General features: G+C 40.3%; 1 protein-coding gene across 1 annotated transcript in view; it reads right to left on the reverse strand.

Annotated features, from left to right (window-relative positions):
* Positions 1-20,065, reverse strand: part of LOC126284864 (uncharacterized) — a 201,968-nt gene that overhangs the window by 181,088 nt on the left and 815 nt on the right. The gene's annotated exons all lie outside the window — the stretch shown is intronic.

Genomic DNA, 20,065 nt, shown 5'->3' on the forward strand with positions numbered 1-20,065 from the left:
TCGCCCTTCAGTATATCCTCTCTTCTCGATATCCGCCAGGCCTCAACCTCCGCTAATTTCAAGTTGCCGCCGCTCATACCTCACCTGTCTTTCAACAACTTCTTTGCCTCTTTACTTCCGCCTCGACTGACATCTCTGCCCTTACTCTTTGCCTTTAAATATGTCTGCTTGTGTCTGTGTATGTGCGGATGGATATGTGTGTGTGTGTGTGTGTGTGTGTGTGTGTGTGTGTGTGTGCGAGTGTACACCTGTCCTTTTTTCCCCTAAGGGAAGTCTTTCCGCTCCCGGGATTGGAATGACTCCTTACCCTCTCCCTTAAAACCCACATCCTTTCGTCTTTCCCTCTCCTTCCTGAAGAAGCAACCATCGGTTGCGAAAGCTAGTAATTCTGTGTGTGTGTTTGTGTGTTTTGTTCATGCGCCTGTCTGCTGGCACTTTCCCACTTGGTAAGTCTTGGAATCTATGTTTTTAAAATATATATATATATATATATATATATATATATATATATATATATATATATATATATATATATATATATGCTTGGTAAGTCTTGGAATCTTTAAACAAAGATTCCAAGACTTACAAAGCGAGAAAGCGCCGGCAGACAGGCACAATGAACAAAACACACAAACACACACACAGAATTACTAGCTTTCGCAACCGATGGTTGCTCTTCATGAAAGAGGGAAGGAGAGGGAAAGACGAAAGGATGTGGGTTTTAAGGGAGAGAGTAAGGAGTCATTCCAATCCCGGAAGCGGAAAGATTTCCCTTAGGGGGAAAAAAGGACAGGTGTACACTCGCACACACACACATATCCATCCGCACATACACAGACACAAGCAGACATTTGTAAAGGCTTTATTTATTTATTTATATTAATATATTTATTTATGTATTAAATATTAATATATTTCAATAGTATCATTTTTATCTTCAAATATGTATAATAAATAAACTTGCTGCAAAAATTTATGGTGTTTTCTAAAAGAGTTTTTAAGATAAGCAATTTTAAAGTTTTGAATACAAATTAAATTTACCATTTCCGAAGGTTCGGAAAACACAAAACATAAAAACTTTAAAAATTTATTAAAAAAACTACAAGAGATACAGCAAAAAAAATTGCAGGTGTTGTCAGGATGGTATTAGAACCATTTGAGCCAAGTTTCATGAAAATCTAAGGAGATGGGTGTAAAATTTATTTTTTATTGGGTGATATGATATGGAATGATCCAGCAAGCATAGTGTGTAAAATAGAAAGAAGTGCCTCTCGTAGGTCAGACTATTAAGATCTTAATGATAAACTCTCAAGCATTCGCAACAAAGTTCCAGAGTTTAAGTACTCAAGAAAAGCAGTGAAGCTCACATACTACTAGGTACAGAAAGGTAGTTGAAACCTGAAATCGATAGCTGTGAGATTTTTGGAGAAAATTTATGAGTTTGTCGAAAGGACGGGCAAATGGGAAATGGGAGTGGTTTATTTATTGCAGTAGGCAAGCAACTCAGATTCACCAAGGGAGAAGCTGAAGCTGCTTGTGAGACTGTTTGGGCAAGACTCAGCAGACTCATCTCCTTATGTAACTGAAAGCTTTACAGAAAACCTCAGCTCACTTGTATGTACGTTCCCTAGTCATAATGTAACCACTGGTGGAGACTTTAATCATCCGACAATTAACTGGGAAAATTAAAGTTTTGTTACTGGTGGGCATGATAAGGCATCAAGTGAAACTTAAATAAATGCCTTCTCTGAAAACTACCTAGAACAGGTAGTTAGGAACCCCACTCAGGGTGGAAATACATTGGATCTAATGGCAACAAATAGGTCTGATCTCTTTGCAAGGATGTCCACATCGTAACTGGTATCAGCGACCATGACACAGTTGTGGCAACAATGATTACCAAAGTACAAAAGACAACTTAAACAAGCAGAAAGATATATATGATCAGTAAACTAGACAAAAAATCAGTAGTGTTATATCTCAATGAGGAACTTGAAACTTTCAGCACAGGTCAGGAGCATGTAGAGGAACTCTGGCTCAAGTTTACAAGAATAGTTGACCCTGCACTGATAGATAGGTACCCAGTAGAACAGTTACTAATGTGAGGGAACTTCCATGGTGTATAGTCACTGTAAACAGACTTCTAAAGAAACATAGAGCTGTACATAGAGAAATGCTGAATGAAACGTATTTTTCTGTCAAGAGAGCAACGCATGATGCCTTCTATGACTACCATAGCAGAATAAAAGCTGAAATGCTTAACTCTATTTTCAAACATTCTTTTACAAAGAAAGGAAAACCCAGGAGAATTGCACCAATTTAATCATCGTATCACTGAAAAGATGAGTAAAATAAGTATCAATGTCAGTGGTTTGAGAAACAGCTCAAAACAATGAACAAAGCTCCAGGGCCCAATGAAATCCCTGTTATTCCATAGTGAATTTGCAGCTGAGTTAGTCCCTCTTCTACCATCTATCATAGAACCCTCGAACAAAGAACTGAGTGCAGTTCTCCAAAAAAGGCACAGGTCACAACACATACAAGAAGAGTAACAGAAGTGATCCACTAAACTACCATCCAGTATCCTTGACATTGATTTGTTGTAGAATCTGACAACATATTCTGAGCTCAAATATAATGAGGTATCTTGAACAGAAGGATCTCCTCAATGCGAACCAGCATGGAACTTCAAGAACATTGACCATGTGAAACTCAACTTGCATTTTTTCATATGACATACTGAAAGCTTTGGATCAAGGCAATTAGGTACACACTGTATTTCTTGATTTACAAAAAGTATTTAACTCAGTACCATGACAATGGTTACTGTCAAAAGTATGTATCATATGGGGAATCAAGTGAAATTTGTGACTGGACTGAAGACTTTTAGCTAGGGAGGATGCAGTATGTTATCTTGGATGGAGAGTTAATGTCCAATGTACAAAAAACTTCAAGTGTGCCCCAAGGATGTGTTTTGGGGCCCTTGCTGTTCATGTTACATATTAATGACCTTGCAGATAATGTTAATAGTACCCTCAGGCTTTTTGAGGATGATGCAGTTATCTATATTCAAGTATAAATGAAAAAATCTGCATAAGCATTCAGCCAGAGCTTGATAAGATTTCAAAGTGGTACAGAGATTGGCAAATTGCTTTAAATGTTTAGAAATGCAAAATTTTGCACTGTTCAAAATGAGAAAATGTAATATCCTATTACTACAATATCAGTGAGCCACTATAGGGATTGGCCAACTTATACCAGTAAGTATATGTAGCATTTTGTAGGGATATGAAATGGAATGAACACATAACAATATTATAAAAAGGTTAGTTGCTACTTGCCATATAGCAAAAAGACTGTCACAAAATACACTTTCGGCAAACAAGGCCCTTGTCAGTTGGCCGAAAGCTTATTTTGTGACAGTCTTTTTGTTGTGTCTATCTGAGACTCACCATCTCCGCTATATGGTGAATACCAAGTATCCTTTTCATAAATGTTGTTACATTTCATCCTGAATTTTCCACTGTTTGGTATGATCACATAGATTCAGTCATGGGTAAAGCAGGTGATAAACTTCATTTTTCTGGTAGAATACTGGGGAAGTGCAATCAATCTACAAAGTAGATTGCTTACAAATTGCTTGTGCAACCAATTCTAGAATATTGCTTAAATGTGTGGGACCCATACCACGTAGGACTTACATGGGTTATTGAACATATACAGAGAAAGGCAGCACAAATGGTCACAGGTTTGGTAACCCATGAAAGTGTGTCACAGTGATACTGAAGGAATTGAACTGGAAGACTCTCAGAGGAAGATGTAAACTATCCCGAGAAAGCCTATTAACAGAGTTTCAAGACTCAGCTTAAAATGACTCCACTAGGAATATACTACAATCCCCTATGTATCCCTCACATAGGTGTTGTGAGGATAAGAATAGAATAATTACACATACACAGAGGCATTCAAACATTCTTCTCACACTCATGCATGAACCGCCAGGAAAAAATTCTAATAACTGACGCAATGGGACGTACCCTCTGCCCCTCACATTGGTTTGCAGAGTACAGGCTATATGTAGATGGCTGGTGGGCTCACCACAATACTTATTGAGCTATAATTTGGCACAGTTTCATGTAGTAAGACCTACCCATACTTCTTGTAAAAATTTTATTAAGACTGGGGATGCACAAGCAGAAGTGCTTAACTCTGTTCTCAAAGTTTCCTTTACAAAGGTAAACACAGGAGTATGGGCCCAATTTCATTCTTCCACCACTAAAGAGATGAGCAAAATTGATATTAGTGTCAGTGACATTGAGAAACAGCTCAAATCATTAAAATTAAACAAAGCCCCAGGTCCTGATGGAATCCTACTACATTCTATACCTAAAAATTTGCGGCAGAGTTAGCCTCTCTGTTTACTATAATCTGTCGTATATTCCTCAGACAAAAGATGGGTGTGACCACTAGCTGGAAGAAAGCATAGGTCACAACGGTCCACAAGAAAGATAGCAGATGAGATCCACAGAATTACCATCCAATATCCTCGATATCCATGTGTTGTAGAATCCTATATCAGATTCTGAGCTCTAACGTAATGAGATATATCGAACAGAAAAACTTTCTCCACACTAACCAGCATGGATCGATGATTTCTTGGTAGGGAGGATGTGGCACATTATCTCGCATAAAGAGTCATAGACACATGTAAAATTGATTTCGGATGTACCAAGGGGAAGTGTGTTGTGTCCCTTGCAGTTCATGTTGTATATTAATGATCTTGTGGACAATATTAAAAACTGTAGGCTTTTCACAGATGATGCAGTTATCTACAATGAAGTAGAGTCTGAATGAAGCTGTACAGATTTTCAATCAGAACTTGATACAGTTTCAAAGTGGTGCAATGATTGGTGTCTTGCTTTAAACGTTAAAAAATGTAAAACTTTGCACTTCACAAATGGGCCCTACGAATGTAATATTGGTAAGCCACAGTTGGAATCTGTAAGCTCATACAAATACCTGGGTGTAACACTTTGTAGGGATATGAAATGCAATGATCAAACAGGCCCAATCATTGGTAGAGCAACTGGTAGACTTCAGTTTATTAGTAGAATACTGGGGAATTATGATCAGTCTACTAAGGAATTGCTTACAAATCACTCATGTGATCCATCCTAGAATATTGCTAAAGTGTGTGGGACTGATACCCAATATGACTAGGAGGGGATATTTAATGTATACAGAGCAGCACAGAAGGGCAGCACAAATGGTCACTGATTTGTCCAACATACAGAGAGTGTCACTGAGATGTTGAAATTACTGAAATGACAGACTCTCAAAGACAGACTTAAACTGTCTCGAGAAAGTCTACAAAGAAAGTTTCAAGACCCAGTTTTAATTTATACTATAACAGCATACATATCGCTCCCACAGCAATTGTGTGGATAAGATTAGATTAATTAAAGTACACACAGGCAGTTAAATCATCATTTTTCCAGCACTCCACATGTGAATGAAATGGAAAAAAGCCCTAACAGAGTTGCTACAAATTTCAAAGTGTAATTTCCTGAGTTCCAGACAAGTTTTAGCATTTTTTCCTGACACATTTTAAGATCTCAAGGATAAGAAGACAAAAAAATATAAGGACTTCTGTATTTCAAAATGTGTGGTCAATAATCTTAAATACTAACATCAACATCTTTTGTAATGAACTGTTTTTAGATGGAGAAAGCGAACCAAATGGTATGTGTGTACAACACATTTGGTGATAAAAACACACATTTCATTGGAGTTGAAAGACAGATTTAAAGGCATAGTCCATATCAACTGAGGCAGGCTAGGAAAAAAAATCTTACCTTCGTAGTCTCAAGATGTGAATTTAGCATATGTTAAAGAGAAGAACTAAGTAAGGAAAACATATTTCATTGTTTTCTCCAAAAAAAATTCTGCTCCGAGATACAGCCCTCCAATAATGACACTGTGCATATGATTTTGAAAACGCAAATTTTGAAAAAAAATTAAAATGCTGTATCTCGAACAGTCCTAGATATTTTATTGGGGTCTTTTTTTATTTGAAAGATAATTGTTTTGTGATTACAAGGAAATCCTCCATTTGGACTTATCTGTCAAAAGTTCTTTTACTATAGCAGTCTGAACTTTTTTCATAATTTATGGAATTTTTTTCAAAAATCCAATCTATATTTTTTTTATTTTTTTTTTCTGTTTATTAGTACCATATAGTTCTACATTCCCTGAAAAGGAGGGCTTTCACGTTTCCATTGAACAGGCAATTGAAATTTTTGCCATACATAAAACCTGTTTTATTATCACAAAATCACATAACAAGCTCATAAAAATCAAAACCTAGCCCTATTTAATGTAATTTTAATTTTGAAAGATGAGTAAGAGATCCATTTTTCAAGCATTTTAAATGGTTACAAAATGTAAGTGAAAGGTCCAAAGACTTACAGGTTTCAGTTTATACAACTTCTGTGCACTCTATTTTGTGCTGAAATCAGCCAGTCAATGAACTAAAAATGTCCCCAGAATGAGATTTTCACTCTGCAGCAGAGTGTGCGCTGTGTGTGTCTGCCAGGAAGTTTCAACTAAAAATGTGTTCCACTGCTTCAGTATCTTTGTTTGATATAGAGTGATACCTTCCCGTTGAACCAATAGGAACTGGAGCACTTACAATCTTCAAAACATTTTGAACAGGAAGTGAGCACTGATGGCGTTGTTGTTGTCCTTCAGCTGGAAACCTATATCCAGCAGGTGATCCATGTTGTAGCGTAAAGTTCACTACAAGTTCGTTGTAACTCATAACTGGTGTCTATAATCTCTGCAATGCACTTGTTGAGTCTAAAAATGTGTCTTCTGAATTCCTTTCACAGGCATAGTTTGTTTGGACCATTCTTCTTTTTTCTGCTGGCAGAATTCTTCAACTTCCTCTTTGAACAAAAGAATGAGGGCTGTGGATGTGTAAGATATCACAACTCTCGTAAAATTCTCAGCATTCTGACTCACAGCTGTATTTGGTCTGGAAAGATTATGTTTTGTAGCACAGTACTTCAGCAGGTCTCCTACACCATCACAAGGCCCCTTCCCATGACCAGTAGCACTGTATACCCAGTTAGTTGGCATAAGTGACTTATTCAATTTTAAAATAACTAGAAGCACCATCAGAAATAATGATGATCTTCTCTGCCCCTGTTTGCAGTTGAAGAATTTTGTAGATTCTTAGCAAAGCAAAGCATGTGCTGCGTCATGTCCTGTGTCATCACTTTTAACTGCAACACTTGTGGTCTTGTTTTGCAAATATGTCATTCCTGTAAAAATTGAAATCTGGTCATTACTCCAATGATACCCTTGTACTTCTTGTGGGAGAATTAGAGGCCAGTTCTCAGCAGTGAAGCACTAAACATAGTTCATCAAAATACACACACCCTTTCACGTCTGCAATGTGTTGTTGCAATTTCTTCAGATTCTGGTGTGTTACTGCCTTCACTGACCACTTACCATCAATCAAACTGTCAAAGGCAATAGTTTCCTTAATTAGTTTGTTTTCCTCCCACACCAAATATGTAATTTGTGCAGAGTTATCCGCTACGTCTTCCAGGTCATGTATCTGTAAAGACAGACCTCCCTTTCCAGGACAGTCACTACATCCTTGAAACAAACACGTCTCTCGCTTTACGTCACAGACTACTAATGACTTCACATGAGCAACACAGTACACACATAAACAGACATCTCTTGGTGGGTGTGGAACTACCCATTTAGGTCGTAGTGCATAAAATTTTCATCTTCCAATATGTGAAGTTGTATAGTTGTTCTTATAAACTGAAAAAGTTTCTTTAACACTGCGAGTCATGTACCTCTTCATTGTCACAACTTTTTGACCTTCAACTGTTAAGAGTTATAGTGTCTTTTTTTATTGGCACTATGGCGAGAACAGTCCCATTTGTCTTCCATATAAAATGACAGCACAATTTCAACTTGAGTTGCTTCTACAGGGTGACCATAATAGGGATCTGGTCTTCCAATGACTCATTTTGCAGACCTCACATTTCTTGATTTGTCTACCACGTACTCTGATACAGACGGAACGTGGTTCAAAATAGTGTTTCTGTTTTTTTTTTTAATACCTCTGGGATAATACACTCCTGGAAATGGAAAAAAGAACACATTGACACCGGTGTGTCAGACCCACCATACTTGCTCCGGACACTGCGAGAGGGCTGTACAAGCAATGATCACACGCACGGCACAGCGGACACACCAGGAACCGCGGTGTTGGCCGTCGAATGGCGCTAGCTGCGCAGCATTTGTGCGCCGCCGCCGTCAGTGTCAGCCAGTTTGCCATGGCATATGGAGCTCCATCGCAGTCTTTAACACTGGTAGCATGCCGCGACAGCGTGGACGTGAACCGTATGTGCAGTTGACGGACTTTGAGCGAGGGCATATAGTGGGCATGCGGGAGGCCGGGTGGACGTACCACCGAATTGCTCAACACGTGGGGCGTGAGGTCTCCACAGTACATCGATGTTGTCGCCAGTGGTCGGCGAAAGGTGCACGTTCCTGTCGACCTGGGACCGGATCGCAGCGACGCACGGATGCACGCCAAGACCGTAGGATCCTACGCAGGGCCGTAGGGGACCGCACCGCCACTTCCCAGCAAATTAGGGACACTGTTGCTCCTGGGGTATTGGCAAGGACCATTCGCAACCGTCTCCATGAAGCTGGGCTACAGTCCCGCACACCGTTAGGCCGTCTTCCGCTCACGCCAACATAGTGCAGCCCGCCTCCAGTGGTGTCGCGACAGGCGTGAATGGAGGGACGAATGGAGACGTGTCGTCTTCAGCGACGAGAGTCGCTTCTGCCTTGGTGCCAATGATGGTCGTATGCGTGTTTGGCGCCGTGCAGGTGAGTGCCACAATCAGGACTGCATACGACCGAGGCACACAGGGCCATCACCCGGCATCATGGTGTGGGGAGCGATCTCCTACACTGGCCGTACACCTCTGGTGATCGTTGAGGGGACACTGAATAGTGCACGGTACATCCAAACCGTCATCGAACCCATCGTTCTACCATTCCTAGACCGGCAAGGGAACTTGCTGTTCCAACAGGACAATGCACGTCCGCATGTATCCCGTGCCACCCAACGTGCTCTAGAAGGTGTAAGTCAACTACCCTGGCCAGCAAGATCTCCGGATCTGTCCCCCATTGAGCATGTTTCGGGACTGAATGAAGCATCGTCTCACGCGGTCTGCATGTCCAGCACGAACGCTGGTCCAACTGAGGTGCCAGGTGGAAATGGCATGGCAAGCCGTTCCACAGGACTACATCCAGCATCTCTATGATTGTCTCCATGGGAGAATAGCAGCCTGCATTGCTGCGAAAGGTGGATATACACTGTACTAGTGCTGACATTGTGCATGCTCTGTTGCCTGTGTCTATGTGCCTGTGGTTCTGTCAGTGTGCTCATGTGATGTATCTGACCCCAGGAATGTGTCAATAAAGTTTCCCCTTCCTGGGACAATGAATTCACGGTGTTCTTATTTCAATTTCCAGGAGTGTAGTTAAAACTTCCACCTTTTCACTGTAGGATGCACAATATTCAACAGCTGAATTGATGTTTGTGAAAAATTCCTGGCAAGAGGTGCAAGAGTGCTTTGGCTCATTTTCTTCTGAAGCTGGAATTTCTAGTTTGAAGAGTGAAGTGAGTTTTGCCGTAGTGTATCCACCCAAAGCTTTAGTAATCTCTGCACTTTCTTGATGTATAGAGCTTATGACTCGACGTCACTGACCGTGGTTTCTTAAAAGGACTAACACCTACCTCTGTAGTTGACTGATTCAGGGTATTTAATTCTTCTTCTATTGATGCAAAATTGCATCATCTGCACCATAGGAGGCTTCACTTGTTCAGATACTATCACTGTTGAGAACACTTATACCCAACCTGAACAAAGTAAGAAAGTCTTTTTTTATAATATACATATCACTCTTTTATGGGTATGCAAGCAGTCAGCACACTTCACTCTCCTGTGGCCCCAGTAGGGTTGGGTTGTTTGGGGGAGGAGACCAGACAGCAAGGTCATCGGTCTCATCGGATTAGGGAAGGACGGGAAAGGAAGTCGGCCGTGCCCTTTCAAAGGAACCATCCCGGTATTTGCCTGGAGCAATTTAGGGAAATCATGGGAAACCTAAATCAGGATGGCCGGACACGGGATTGAACCGTCATCCACCCGAATGTGAGTCCAGCCAGGGCGCCACCTCGCTCAGTCCTGTGGCCCCAGTCAGAAGATAGTTCAAACAGTTCTTTTCACAAAACAAAGGGCAACTGTGTCAACTGGCAAATTCCTCAAGAAAACACCAAACTCACTGGATGGACTAAGATTTCCTAGAAGCCTCTTAAGTAAACAAATTAGCATTGATCAGCTACAATATAGAAATCTGAAATAAACAATCACAAAAAAGACTCTGACAGGAAACTACAACAAAGTGTAAAAAATATCTACAACAATGAAAGTGAAAATAAATAACTGCAACAAAGAAGGTGATAAGAAATAATTGCAGCAAAGTAATAGAAATAAACATTTTAACAAATCAATTAGTAAGAAACACCTTTAGTGAAGACCCACATTACCCTTTAAAGTTAAAAAAACTGATTATTTAAAAACAAACCTGTCCAACTTAAAAGTGAAAGCTCGCCAAACCTGTCCAACTTAAAAGTGAAAGCTCGCCTTTACGAAAAATATTGTACTAGCCTACATGGTATTAATTAACAGAAAAATTCTATTTTTTATGGATTGACATTTTTTTAAAAAAAATTACTTTTAAATTATAAAAAAATTCAACAGGCGATAGTACAACAACTTTGACAGATAGGCCTATGTCCAAACTGAGGATACCATAGTAATCAAGTTGTTGTTGTCTTCTGTCCTGAGACTGGTTTGATGCAGCTCTCCATGCTACTCTATCCTGTGCAAGTTTCTTCATCTCCCAGTACTTACTGCAATCTACATCCTTCTGAATCTGCTTAGTGTATTCATCTCTGGGTCTCCCTCTATGATTTTTACCCTCCACACTGCCCTCCAATGCTAAATTTGTGATCCCTTGATGCCTCAGAACATGTCCTACCAACCGGTCCCTTCTTCTTGTCAAGTTGTGCTACAAACTCCTCTTCTCCCCAATTCTATTCAATACCTCCTCATTATTTATGTGATCTACCCATCTAATCTTCAGCATTATTCTGTTCTCTTCTTGTCCATACTATTTATCGTCCATGTTTCACTTCCATACAGGTCTACACTCCATACAAATACTTTCAGAAACGACTTCCTGATACTTAAATCTATACTCAATGTTAACAAATGTCTCTTCTTCAGAAACGGTTTCCTTGCCATTGCCAGTCTACATCTTATGTCCTCTCTACTCCGACAATCATCAGTTATTTTGCTCCCCAAATAGCAAAACTCCTTTACTACTTTAAGTCTCTCATTTCCTAATCTAATTCCCTCAGCATCACCCGACTTAATTCGACTACATTCCATTATCCTTGTTTTGCTTTTGTTGATGTTCATCTTATATCCTCCTTTCAAGACACTGTCCATTCCGTTCAACTGCTCTTTCAAGTCCTTTGCTGTCTCTGACAGAATTACAATGTCAGCAGTGACCCTCAACGTTTTTATTTCTTCTCCATGGACTTTAATACCTACTCCTAATTTTTCTTTTGTTTCCTTTATTGCTTGCTCAATATACAGATTGCATAACATCGGGGACAGGCTACAACCATGTCTCACTCCCTTCCCAACTGCTGCTTCCCTTTCATGGCCCTCGACTCTTAAAACTGCCATCTGGTTTCTCTACAAATTGAAAATAGCCTTATGCTCACTGTGTTTTTCCCCTGACACCTTTAGAATTTGAAAGCGAGTATTCCAGTCAACATTGTCAAAAGCTTTCTCTAAGTCTACAAATGCTAGAAACGTAGGTTTGCCTTTCCTTAATCTATTTTCTAAGATAAGCCGTAGGGTCAGGTTTGCCTCACTTGTTCCAACATTTCTGTGGAATCCAAACTGATCTTCACCAATGTCGGCTTCTACCAGTTATTCCATTCGTCTATAAAGAATTCGCGTTAGTATTTTGCAGCTGTGACTCATTAAACTGATAGTTCAGTAATTTTCTCATCTGTCAACACCTGCTTTCTTTGGGATTGGAATTATTATATTCTTCTTGAAGTCTGAGGGTATTTCTCCTGTCTCATACAGCTCGCTCACCATTCCACAATATTGTCCTCAAGTACACCACCCTTGTATAGACCCTCTATATACTCCTTCCACCTTTCTGCTTTCCCTTCTTTGCTTAGAACTGGGTTTCCATCTGAGCTCTTGATATTCATGCAAGGGGCTCTCTTTTCTCCAAAGGTCTCTTTAATTTTCCTGTAGGCAGTATCTATCTTACCCCTGGTGAGAGAAGCCTCTACAGCCTTACATTTGTCCTCTAGCCATCCCTGCTTAGCCATTTTGCACTTCCTGTCGATCTCATTTTTGAGACGTTTGTATTCTTTTTCCCTGCTTCATTTACTGCGTTTTTATATTTTCTCCTTTCATCAATTAAATTCAATATTTCTTCTGTTACCCAAGGATTTCTACTAGCCCTTGTCGTTTTACCTACTTGATCCTCTGCTGCCTTCACTACTTCATCCCTCACAGCTACCCATTCTTCTTCTACTGTATTTCTTTCCCCCATTCCTGTCAATTGTTCCCTTATGCTCTCTCTGAAACTCTGTACAACCTCTGGTTTAGTCAGTTTATCCAGGTCCCATCTCCTTAAATTCCCACCTTTTTGCAGTTTCTTCAGTTTTAATCTACAGTTCATAACCAATAGATTGTGGTCAGAGTGCACATCTGCCCCTGGAAATGTCTTACAATTTAAAACCTGGTTCCTAAATCTCTGTCTTACCATTATATAATCTGTCTGATACCTTCTAGTATCTCCAGGCTTCTTCCTCTGTCATTTCTTACCACCAATCCATATTCACCTACTATGTTTCTTTCTCTCCCTTTTCCTACTATCGAATTCCAGTCACCCGTGACTATTAAATTTTCATCTCCCTTCACTACCTGAATAATTTCTGTCATCTCATCATACATGTCATCAATTTCTTCATCATCTGCAGAGCTAGTTGGCATATAAACTTGTACTACTGTAGTAGGCATGGGCTTTGTGTCTATGTTGGCCACAATAATGCCTTCACTATGCTGTTTGTAGTAGCTTACCCGCACTCCTTTTTTTTTTTTTTATTCATTATTAAACCTACTCCTGCATTATCCCTATTTGATTTTGTATTTATATCCCTGTATTCACCTGACCAAAAGTCTTGTTCCTCCTGCCACCGAACTTCACTAATTCCCACTATATCTAACTTTAACCTATCCATTTCCCTTTTTAAATTTTCTAACCTACCTACCCGATTAAGGGATCTGGCATTCCACGCACCGATCCGTGGAACGTCAGTTTTCTTTCTGCTGATAACGACGTCCTCTTGAGTAGTCCCCGCCCGGAGTTCCAAATGGGGGACTATTTTACCTCCGGAATATTCTACCCAAGAGGATGCCATCATCATTTAATCATACAATAAAGCTGCATGCCCTCGGGAAAAATTACGGCTGTACTTTCCCCTAGCTTTCAGCCGTTTGCACTACCAGCACAGCAAGGCCATTCTGGTTAGTGCTGCAAGGCCAGATCAGTCAATCATCCAGACTGTTGCCCCTCTTCAGGAACCACACGTTTGTCTGGCCTCTCAACAGATACCCCTCCGTTGTGGTTGCACCTACGGTATGGCTATCTGTATCGTTGAGGCATGCAAGCCTCCCCACCAATGGCAAGGTCCATGGTTCATGGGGGGATAGGGGGATAGTTATCATAAAGCAATTATCTTTCAAATAAAACAACTCTAACAAAATATCTAGAACCGTTAAAGAGGAACAGCATTTAAAATTTTTTTCTATAATTCAAATCTTCAAAATGGTGTTCGCAGTGTCTTTGGAGGCCTGTATCTTGGGACAGGATTATTATTATTATTATTATTATTATTATTATTATTATTATTATTTTCCTCCCTCCATGAACCGTGGACCTTGCCGTTGGTGGGGAGGCTTGTATGCCTCAGCGATACAGATAGCCGTACTATAGGTGCAACCACAAAGGAGGGGTATCTGTTGAGAGGCCAGACAAACGTGTGGTTCCTGAAGAGGGGCAGCAGGCTTTTTAGTAGTTGCAGGGGCAACAGTCTGGATGATTGACTGATCTGGCCTTGTAACAATAACCAAAACGGCCTTGCTGTGCTGGTACTGCGAACGGCAGAAAGCAAGGGGAAACTATGGCCGTAATATTTCCCCAGGGCATGCAGCTTTACTGTATGATTAAATGATGATGGCATCCTCTTGGGTAAAATATTCCGGAGGTAAAATAGTCCCCCATTCGGGTCTCTGGGTGGGGACTACTCAAGAGGATGTCGTTATCAGGAAAAAAGAAAACGAGTTCTACGGATCGGAGTGTGAAATGTCAGATCCCTTAATCGGGCAGGTAGGTTAGAAAATTTAAAAAGGGAAATGGATAGGTTAAAGTTAGATATAGGGGGAATTAGTGAAGTTCGGTGACAGGAGGAACAAGACTTCTGATCAGGTGAGTACAGGGTTATAAACACAAAATCAAATAGGGGTAATGCAGGAGTAGGTTTAATAATGAATAAAAAAAAAAAGAGTGCGGGTAAGCTACTACCAACAGCATAGTGAAGGCATTATTGTGGCCAACATAGACACAAAGCCCATGCCTACTACAGTAGTACAAGTTTATATGCCAACTAGCTCTGCAGATGATGAACAAATTGATGAAATGTATGAACAAACAAAAGAAATTATTCAGATAGTGAAGGGAGATGAAAATTTAGTAGTCATGGGTGTCTGGAATTCGGTAGTAGGAAAAGGAAGAGAAGGAAACGTAGTAGGTGAATATGTACTGGGGCAAAGAAATGAAAGAGGAAGCCGCCTGTTAGAATTTTGCACAGAGCACAACTTAATCATAGGTAACACTTGGTTCAAGAATCATAAAAGAAGGCTGTATACATGGAAGAAGCCTGGAGATACTAAAAGGTATCAGATGATTATATAATGATAAGACAGAGATTTAGGAACCAGGTTTTAAATTGTAAGACATTTCCAGGGGCAGATGTGGACTCTGACCACAATCTATTGGTTATGACCTGTAGATTAAAACTGAAGAAACTGCAAAAATGTGGGAATTTAAGGAGATGGGGCATGGATAAACTAAAAGAACCAGAGGCTGTACAGAGTTTCAGGGAGAGCATAAGGGAAAAATTGACAGGAATGGGGGAAAGAAATACAGTAGAAGAAGAATGGGTAGCTGTGAGGGATGAAGTAGTGAAGGCAGCAGAGGATCAAATAGGTAAAACAATGAAGACTAGTAGAAATCCTTGGGTAGCTGCCTACAGGAAAATTAAAGAGACCTTTGGAGATAAGAGAACAACTTGTATGAACATCAAGAGCTCAGATGGAAACCCACTTCTAAGCAAAGAAGGGAAAGCAGAAAGGTGGAAGGAGTATATAGAGGGTCTATACAAGGGTGATGTACTTGAGGACAATATTATGGAAATGGAAGAGGATGTAGATGAAGACGAAATGGAAGATACGAAACTGCGTGTAGAGTTTGACAGAGCACTGAAAGACCTGAGTTGAAACAAGGCCCCCGGAGTAGACAACATTCCATTGGAACTACTGACGGCCTTGAGAGAGCCAGTCCTGACAAAACTCTACCATCTGATGAGCAAGATGTATGAGACAGGCGAAATACCTCAGACTTCAAGATAAATATAATAATTCTAATCCCAAAGAAGGCAGGTGCGAAAATTACCGAACTATCAGTTTAACAAGTCACAGCTGCAAAATACTAACGGGAATTCTTTACAGACGAATGGAAAAAGTAGTAGAAGCCGACCTTGGGGAAGATCAGTTTGGATTCTGTAGAAATGTTGTAACACATGAGGCAATACTAACTCCACGACTTATCTTAGAAGCTAGATTAAGGAAGAGCTAACCTACATTTCTAGCGATTGTAGACTTAGAGAAAGCTTTTGACAATGTTGACTGGAATACTCTCTTTCAAATTCTGAAGGTGGCAGGGGTAAAACATAGTGGGCGAAAGGCTATTTACAGTTTGTACAGAAACCAGATGGCAGTTGTAAGAGTCGAAGGACATGAAAGGGAAGCAGTGGTTGGGAAGTGTGTGAGACAGGGTTGTAGTCTCTCCCCGATGTTATTCAATATGTATATTGAGCAAGCAGTAAAGGAAACAAAAGAAAAATTTGAAGTAGGTATTAAAATCCATGGAGAAGAAATAAAAACTTTGAGGTTCACCGATGACATTGTAATTCTGTCAGAGACAGCAGAGGACTTGGAAGAGCAGTTGAACGAAATGGATAGTGTCTTGAAAGGAGGATATAAGATGAACATCAACAAAAGCAAAACGAGGATAATGGAATGTAGCCGAATTAAGTCGGGTGATGCTGAGGGAATTAGATTAGGAAATGAGACACTTAAAGTAGCAAAGGAATTTTGCTATTTGGGGAGCAAAATAACTGATGATGCTCAAAGTAGAGAGGATATAAAATGTAGACTGGCAATGGCAAGGAAAGCATTTCTGAAGAAGAGAAATTTGTTAACATCGAGTATAGATTTAAGTGTCAGGAAGTCTTTTCTGAAAGTATTTGTATGGAGTGTAGCCATGTATGGAAGTGAAACATGGACAATAAATAGTTTGGACAAGAAGAGAATAGAAGCTTTCGAAATGTGGTGCTACAGAAGAATGCTGAAGATTAGATGGGTAGATCACATAACTAATGAGAAAGTATTGAATAGAATTGGGGAGAAGAGAAGTTTGTGGCACAACGTGGCCAGAAGAAAGGATCGGTTGGTAGGACATGTTCTGAGGCATCAAGGGATCACCAATTTAGTATTGTATGGCACGGTAGAGGGTAAAAATCATAGAGGGAGACCAAGAGATGAATACACTAAGCAGATTCAGAAGGATGTAGATTGCAGTAAGTACTGGGAGATGAAGAAACTTGCACAGGATAGAGTAGCATGGAGAGCTGCATCAAACCAGTCTCAGAACTGAAGACCACAACAACATTATTATTTTATTTATTTATTTATTTTTTATTTTCTTTTTATTTTATTTATTTATTTATTTATTTATTTATTTTTTATTTTTTTTTTTGAGAAAGCAAAGTGTTTCTACTTACTCCTCAGTTTTATCATATGCTAGATTCAATAACATCTGAGACTATAAAAGTACCTCCCCCTGCCTGAAGTGATATGGATTATGTCTAAAATACTGTCACTGATTTCAAAAATAACCTCAGAAAAAAGTAGGGCTCCCAAAAGAAGTGTATATGGCACAGAAAAGTTGTGTAAACCAACACTATAGATTATCACCAATAAAATGTTCATTGTACTATGTTCATTATTGTCAGTTATTATCCACTGTAATGTCTATGGTTGTTTCTCTTTCAAGAAATACATGAGTACGTAGCGTACACACTGCCAACGACTGCCACAATTTTCTTCTCCTTATCGTCCATACTTTCTAATATATAAACTACTTTTGAAGTCTCAAAATGTACTAGAATAAACAAAATGTCTATAAAAACCACACTGCACAATGTACATGTTGTGAGACAGTTGCAATTCCTGAAATCCATGGCCCGTGGCCTCTGGCCTGCTCAGGGGCACTGGAGTCCTGGGTCCATGGATAAACCACAAAAATCTGAGCTTTATTATGACACACACAAGCAGACATGGCCTGTGGGCAGATCAGTCAGACTACATCCGATGGGCGGGGCCTGTACGTTAGTGGGAAACCATGGGCTTCAGATCGGCAGGCCCAATCCGTTAGGGATACCCACAGAAATGGCCTGCAGTTTTGGCCTGTTATAGAAGTCCACTCATGTGGCCAGCTATTCACATATCACAGACATCATGTTGAAGAAATGAGACTGTGGTGATCAATCCAGGCAACAGATAACTTGTGCGAATATTCTGAGACTCAATAATAATAAGGATAGGTGGCAATTCCCTGTAAAGATGATTTCTGAGCCACAGACAGGCACATAGAGAAGACAATAACGCTCTCACAACTAAATTTTTGGCCGCAGCCTTTGTCAGAAAATGATAGCACACACATACATTCAAACAATCACTCAGACACAACTCACGCACACGTGACCTCCACCTCTGATTGCTGTGTCAACAGTCTTGATAATCAGATCCAAACAAACAACTCCTTATGCCTCCCTGCCTCTCATTGGCAGCTGCTAGGCTAGCGGCACAAAGTAGTGGCAGCACTGTCTGCAAGCTGAGGGGAATAGTAGAAAGGGAAGAAGCCGTAAGAATGAGGGAGTAAGGTAGCAGCGCATGTACTCACAAGGGAACCTTCCCATCGCACCCCCCTCAGAATTAGTTATAAGTTGGCACAGTGGATAGGCCTTGAAAAACTGAGCACAGATCAATCGAGAAAACAGGAAGAAGTTGTGTGGAACTATGAAAAAAATAAGCACATTATACAAACTGAGTAGTCCATGCGAAAGATATGCAACATCAAGTCTAATGTAAGCTCAGGAGCACTGTGGTCCCGTGGTTGGGGTGGGCAACTGCGGAACGAGAGGTCCTTGGTTCAAGTCTTCCCTCAAGTGAAAAGTTTATTTTCGCAAGGTTATGATCTGTCCGTTCGTTCACTGACGTCTCTGTTCACTGTAATAAGTTTAGTGTCTGTGTTTTGCGACCGCACCGCATGACCCTGCGATTAGTAGACAGACGAAAGGAACGTGCCTCTCCAATGGGAACCGAAAACATTTGATCTCAAGGTCATAGGTCAACCGATTCCTCCACAGGAAAACACGTCTGATATATTCTATACGACACTGGTGACGGCATGTGTGTCACATGACAGGAATATGTTGTCGACCCACCTAACTTGTACACTTGGCGAATGGGCAAAAAGATTCTCCTACCTTGCCCGATTTAGGTTTTCTTGTTGATGTGATAATCACTCCCAAAAAAGTGTGTTTCGATATTTGTTTAGGAGTAGCGTCCCCACACTACGGCGCAGTTACCTTGCAACGGATGGACGAATGGACAGATAATAATTGTGTGAAAATAAAAAAATAAGTTTTTCACTCTAGGGAAGACTTGAACCAAGGACCTCTCACTCCGCAGCTGCTCTCGCTAACCATGGGACCATGGCGCTCCTGACCTCACACTATTCTTGATGTTATTGATGTTACCTCTGTTACGCATGGACGACTACTCAGTTTGTATATTTTGCTTATTTTTTCATAGTTCCACACAACTTCTTCCTGTTTTCTCGATTGGTCTATGTTCAGGTTTTCAAGGCGTACCCACTGTGCCAACTTATAACTAAATCTGAGGGGGGTGCGATGGGGAGGTTCCCTTGTCAGCTGCGCCCAGCCAGCAACGATGCATGACACCTCAGTAAAAAAAAAAAAAACGATTTCATCTACTGAAGCAAAAACGAGATTTTCCCAATATATATATTTTTTTTCAAATTACCCTGACACGTTTGAAATTACTTGATTTCCAACACTTGTGGCAACCCTGCCTCATAACTCATACAGTGGTACGTACCCTCTGCTAAGCACTTCATATTGGTTAGCAACGTATAGCAGTACATGTACTGGGTCAAATGCGGATCCTAAGGCCACTTCACAGGGAAAAACCCTTGAAGTAAAGCACAAAGTACGAGTTACTCAATCCATTTATGAGTACAAGTAATTAAAAACTATATCAGGAAACATAGTTGCTGAAATCGCATACCAGAACTACTCATGAGGTCACAGTTCTGATCTTGGGAAAGCAGAAATTACAGCACAGGAGAAGCCAAACTTCTACAGCAAAACTTGATAGCCCAGAGCTGGTTATTCATGCGCTGTAACATGAGGAATTTATGTAAGCTACATTAATTCAAA

Source organism: Schistocerca gregaria, chromosome 8 (assembly GCF_023897955.1).
Source record: "Schistocerca gregaria isolate iqSchGreg1 chromosome 8, iqSchGreg1.2, whole genome shotgun sequence".
In the NCBI taxonomy this organism is placed as follows: domain Eukaryota; kingdom Metazoa; phylum Arthropoda; class Insecta; order Orthoptera; family Acrididae; genus Schistocerca; species Schistocerca gregaria.